We start from the raw sequence: 6,170 nt of genomic DNA, 5'->3' as shown, positions 1-6,170 counted from the left end.
AGCCGTGAAGGTCATATCCTAAGTTTTGCTCCAGTCTCCTATTCATTTGAAATCAATGTTGTGCGGATGGCAATGGGGTCAGAGAGGAGGCACATTTCCCCTTAGGGACCAGGTGGACTCACTGAAGGGACCACAGTGGCTTGGGGACCTCAGTGTCAGCCAGCTAGCAGGTGCTATTTCCAGACTGATTTCTGGACTCTCTATCGTCCTGCACGGGAGGATCCGGCCTCCCTCGCTCCAGCCCACATGGTTGTCATTGCTCTTCCTTTGCAGTAAGTCCGCTGGCTGGTGTCGCACGTCTTCCAACTTTGTTCTTTTTCTGAAAGCTCGTCTCAGCTCTTCTACTGTTTTCTATCAGCTCGCAAATTTCCCCCAAATGTAACAGGGTGGATTTTAAAATTCTATATTTTAAATAAAAAGTATTTCCATTTTAAATATGATTGCAATAGTTACTCCTAGCAGAAATGACCATAATGGCTTAAAAATGAGTTTTGTAATCCACACAAAAAAATGCATTTCTCTCCGTCTCCTGAGCTCTTTAACATCTCTCAGCGAGGTGTTGTGTTACGTGTAGTGCTTTGGCACACCTGTCGTTAGGTTTACTCTTGGGGTTTTGATGTTCTTGACACTGTTTGCAATGGTATTTTAAATTTCTTTTTCTAATTATTTTGGTTATTACAGAGAAATAGATATGGCTTTTGATTCTTCCTCTTGCGGCCCGTAAAATGGCTGTTGTTCACTTATAAACTCTAATGGTATCCTTTTGGATATTCTATCTACAGAAAAATGCCATCTGTGAGTGACATTGTTACTTTTACCTTTCTAAAAATTATACATATAATATTTTCTTGGCACTGGTGCACTTTTTATGACTTCCATATATTCTTAAATAGATAGTAGACATCCTTGTCTCATTTACAAACTTAGGTAGAAAATGTTTGGTATATCTCCATTAAGTATAATGTTTGCTATAGGATTTTTTGGGGTGGATGACTCCACATCTTCTCTTCCTTAACCTTGTCCTTGAGTTTTTGCCAGAATTATAACTCTGTGAAATACTAAATAAGTTAGTACAGGTAGAGCATTTAGCTGAGGACCTGGCTGGTATGAAATGCTGCATGAAAATAATTTCCCCCTTTTGTACTTCTCCTAAATGGGAACTGTCAATAATTCATAAAAGGTATTTATCCCCAGTTCATTCCAATATGATGGGGCAAATTTGGGGGTTACCTTTAAATGAGAAGACCTTTCAGCTAGTCTGTCATGCTGATACGTGCCATTTGATGTAAGAGCAATCTTTAAAAGTGCCCATCACAGGGCTCTTAGATGGACATCTTTGAACACTGTGCCATTGGAAATATGTGGATTAAAGATTTGCACCTCCAGTCCCCCTCACCTTCTACAAAGGGCATTCTGTAAACACCCAGCCAATATTGATACTATTGTATTTAAATAAATATGGAAAGGACACTGAATTCTTTCCCCTGAAAGGGTTGACACAAAATGTTATTTACTTTGTCAGGGAGGTAATCATGTGCTTACTTAATTCTGGCTGAGGGGTTCACATCCTGCAAGCAAGCTGATTCACTGTGTACAATGTTTGCCTTTGGACTACACTTATAGGATAGTTTCCTCCGTTTCCCCCCTAGACTGCATGGGAAAGAGGCTGAGGCTCCTGAGAACAGAGTGTGTGTGGGGGCATGGTAAACCTTGGCTCCTAAGAAAACTCATATTAACGATGCAGAGGCATGTTGTATACACATATGTACAATGCAGCTCAGCATGTTTGCATTTTTTAAAAGTTTATTTATTTATTTTGAGAGAGAGAGAGAGAGAGACCAGCAGGGGACGGGAACAGAGAATGAGAGGGAGAATCCCAAGCAGTATCGATGCTCTCAGCACAGAGCCTGTCTCTGAGCTCTGTCCCATGAACTGTGAGATCATGACCTGAGCTGAGATCGAGGGTCTGAGCCACCCAAGCGCCCTAGTATGGTTGCACTTTTGTAGTTAATGGACTATGTTTCTTGATGCTTTTTAGGAAATGATGACTGATAAAGCAGAGGGGTCTGCTGTTGAACCAGAGAACCAAATGAAACGTCATGGAGATCCGGGGACTCCTCCTCCGTGTAAGAGAAGACTGACCACGGAGATGCAGTCAGTGATGCTGGAAGGAGAGGGAGCATCCCAGCCCGGGTGCTCAGCCATGACCTTGGAAGGTGGTGAGGATGCCTGTCCCCCACCCCCCTACCTTCCCTGCCTCATTGCCGCCTGGCCCCTGGCTCCTCCCCGCCACTGGAGCAGTTCCCCTGAAGGGCACCAGCTTTAGGTGACGCTGCCCTTATGTTCTCGGCCACACTGGGTACAGGTGTTCACTCTCTCTGTCGTGGAAACCTTCCCGGATTCCCAAACTCCGCACTCTACTGGTTTCCTTCTCCTTACTGAATATTCCTTAGCTTTCATTCTTTGCTCTGCCTTCTGTGTCCCCTGTTAATACTGTGCTCCTTCCTAGATCCCACCATCGGGATGTCCCTCATGCCGCACACCTCCTCACTCAGCAGGCCGCTCGCTGCATTAGCTTCTGAGCTCACAGCCTGCCCTCCCACGTGACCCTCCTGACCCATCACCGCCCCACAGCCAGAGTGACCCTGTGCGCACGGAAATCCCTTCATGCCACGTCCACCCTGAAGCCCGCCATCCACTCCCCCGAGCGCTCAGAACAGAATCGGAGCTCCCGACGCTGGTCTACACGCTCCACAGGACCCGGTCCTGCCATCCTCTCCTGCACGCGTCCTCTGGGGGGGTCCTCCTTGCTCTCTCTGCCTCTGTCCTTTCTCCATGGCCCCGGCTCATCCCCTCCTAGCGGCCCTGCACTGACCCTCACGGCAGCCGAAAGTCCTCCTCCTCACGTGCACGGTCCCCCATCTCCTGCTCAGGGGTCAACTCGTCAGAGGGCCCTGCCCGACCACAGGGTCCTGGAGGCTCCGCCTCCTGCTGTCGGTCACATCCTTGATGTCTTCCTTCCTATCGCAAGTTCAAACTATATTATTCCCTTTGCTCATACCCTCTAACTTCCCCATGAGGATGTAAGTTGCATAAGGGTAGGGACCGTCCCTGTCTGTCTCATTCCCTGCTTATCTCCCAGCATTTGGCTCAGTGCCTGGTACAGAGGAAGCTGAGTAAATGAAAGAGAGGGGTCAACAAGGTATAAAAAATTCATTCATCTTCTGAGACAGAAAAGACAGATAAGGAAGATTATTTACTGACTGGGATTTTTAATGATAGAGTGCCAGTATCGGCATCCTGACATCCAGTGGCACGTTCAGGTTTTTACCTTGTAAAGGGCATCAAGGAGGCATTAAATCATGAACGCCAGTGCTCTGTGAATGTTTGTTTGTTTATTAGTTGTACAGTCCAACTGCATTTCTTTTTTTTTTTTTAATGTTTTGTTTATTTCTAGGAGAGAGAGAGAGACAGCGTGAGCAGGGGAGGGTCAGAGAGAGAGGGAGACACAGACTCTGAAACAGGCTCCAGGCTCTGAGCTGGCAGTCAGCACAGAGCCCGACGCGGGGCTTGAACCCACGAACCGTGAGATCATGACCCGAGCGAAAGTCGAACGCTTAACCGACTAAGCCACCCGGACGCCCCAGTCCAACTGCATTTCTATATGTTTGCATAGTGCCAAGAATATAAGGAGAGGCTTCTTTGTTCTTTTATTTTTCCTGAAGTCAAAATTTCAGGTCCGATACATGTATCCAGTATATCCTCCTGCTATGTCAAAAACCGTTAGAGACTGCGGAGCACGTGCATGTCCGTGCGGGGTTGTGGACCTGCCTGTCATCGCAGCCCCACATTACATTTGGTTTCCAGATGCACCAGTTGTTCAGAGTATCCACGGGGAGGTGAGGGAAAGTGGTCGATCCACACTGAGGGCTTCTGGTCAAAATCCGTCCCCCCAGGCCCTGTGACTGTGGCAGGAGATGGTACTCCACACCAACCAATTGGATTCTTTGTCTCATGACTTAACCAGTCTCAGCAAAGGTGGGCAGGATCACAAACCTGGTAGGAATGCGTTGGTGGCAGGAGTCATTACCAGCTCTGTCTCTACAGATAACCCCAAGGCCACAGCGATGTCTGTGCTGGGAGAAGTGCCAGGTAACCTGGCACTACCAAGGCAAATCAGTTCGGAAATGAAAAGTCAGTTGAAGAAGGAAATTCAAAGATTTGGACAACGTGAGTAGAATAAGGATTTTTATAAGTGAAACCACAGAAAATGTTTCTCATTCTATGAATTAAAGGTTTTTTTTGAAGTTTATTTATTTTGAAAAAGAGGGGGGGCAGAGAGAGGGAGAGAGAGAATCACAAGCAGTCTGGGTCTCATGAACCGTGGGATATGACCTGAGCTGAAATCAAGAGTTGGATGCTTAACCGATGGAGCCACCCAGGCGCCCCTCTCATTCTGTGATTTAGACTGGATTCCACAGACCTCTTAAGGTTCATCCTTTGCTGGAATTGTGTTTTCACACAATATAAGACAGTTCCTCTTTACTGCGACTACAATGTTCCAGCTATTTGTTCTTTTTAAATCTCTTAATTGGTTATTGTTTGTAAGAGTTCTATTGGTAGATATGTTTGGGTGTCTGGATGTAAGAATATAAAACACAAATACTGTGTAACATTCTAGCCCTTGAATGATTGCTGAGGCAGCAGATACACCAAGATTGAGTTCTGACTCTTTTTTCTACTTTAGAAATACTGACAGTTTTTTTTTCTAAATATCTCCAGAATATGATAGAGTCTTCAAATTGCTTGAAGGAGGGCAAGGACCTATGGAATTGCGGGAAAAGTTTTGTTGTGGTTTCCATGAAGGAGACAAGTAGGTGGGTATTAAGAGAAACTGCAGTATGTTTCAAAGCAGGGCCTAGTGAGGTGCTGGGTGACAGGTGGGGACAGGACTGCCTGGCTTTCTCAAACCCTGGCCCTCATTCAGAGTTCATGCTGTCTCTGCAGTTATTTAGATTGATATCATCTGATCTCACTCATTCTTCCAAGCTCAGTGACACTTCTATTCACCCCAGAGTTTCAGGTGGGCATAGACCATGAGCGGACACTCTTTGTATTTCCCAGATTGTCCCTTACCATGAGGGTCCATTTTCTTTTGTCTTTTTTTTTCAGTTTTTTAAAATGTTTTTTATTTATTTCTGAGAGAGAGAGAAAGAGGCAGCATGAGGTGGGGAGGGTCAGAGAGAGAGGGGGAGACACAGAATCCGAAGTAGGCTCCAAGCTCTGAGCTAAGCTGTCAGCACAGAGCCCAACGTGGGGCTCGAACACACGAACTGTGAGATCATGACCTGAGCCGAAGTCAGACGCTTAACCGACTGAGCCACCTAGGCTCTCCAATGAGGGTCCATTTTCTATCCCTTGGTAGATTGGAAGCTTCTCTTTCTATCTGCCACAGAGCCTCCCTAATTATAGGTTCTTGGGTATATTTTGGTTAATGATTTGTCTCTTTATTTTCAGATTTAAAAGATAAGCCTTAATAAGCCACCTTGAGACGGTACTAGAAATATTGGAATTGGACCAAATTCTCAACGAAGATAATCCACCCCAAATTTATAATCCTATTAGGGAAATGATCAATAACAAACCAGAACAAGTTGGCTGTCCTAGAACGGAACCTGATATTGTTGATGCCTCCAGCACGTGTTAGTTAAGAAAATTGTCTTCTTGAGGCAAAAAAAAAGTGTTAGAACTTAAATGTTATAAGTTTCTGTTATTAAAAGTTGGGCATTTGCCCTAAGTATTTTGTTTGAATAGACAATTTATTGTGTGTGTGTGTGTGTGTGTGTGTGTGTGTTCGTCTTCCCCCTGAAGTGGGAGACCCTGTTAAGTCATCAGGTTACATTCCATACTAGTTCCTGAGCAGGTCCCAGGCTTTTACTGGCATTCATAACTGTCTTCTCCACCAGCCATTTCTTCTTTGTTTTGCCTGAAACAGTCCCTCAGCCTGAGGAGTCATTGGGCTTGGCCTGAGAGAAGGATTCATACCTTAATTACAGACGGACCTGATCAGTAAATGTCCTCCCTCAACTGAGTTGTTATAATTTCCTTTGACTTGAATCACAGACTTGAAATCACTGGGAGAAACCTAAACTTGGTGGACATATTTCTCC

General features: G+C 45.3%; 1 long non-coding RNA gene across 1 annotated transcript; it reads left to right on the top strand.

The window, feature by feature from the left end:
* Positions 1-2,042: 2,042 nt before the first annotated feature.
* On the top strand, positions 2,043-5,800 carry LOC144216194 (uncharacterized). The gene is made up of 4 exons (XR_013330605.1): positions 2,043-2,219; positions 4,108-4,230; positions 4,783-4,877; positions 5,518-5,800. It is a non-coding gene; the product is annotated as an uncharacterized LOC144216194 (long non-coding RNA).
* Positions 5,801-6,170: the final 370 nt, after the last annotated feature.

Source organism: Crocuta crocuta, unplaced genomic scaffold (assembly GCF_008692635.1).
Source record: "Crocuta crocuta isolate KB4526 unplaced genomic scaffold, BGI_CrCroc_1.0 scaffold1087, whole genome shotgun sequence".
NCBI classification, from domain to species: Eukaryota; Metazoa; Chordata; class Mammalia; order Carnivora; family Hyaenidae; genus Crocuta; species Crocuta crocuta.
Note: the sequence above shows the minus strand (reverse complement) of the source record. Positions and strands in the feature narration are given on the sequence as shown.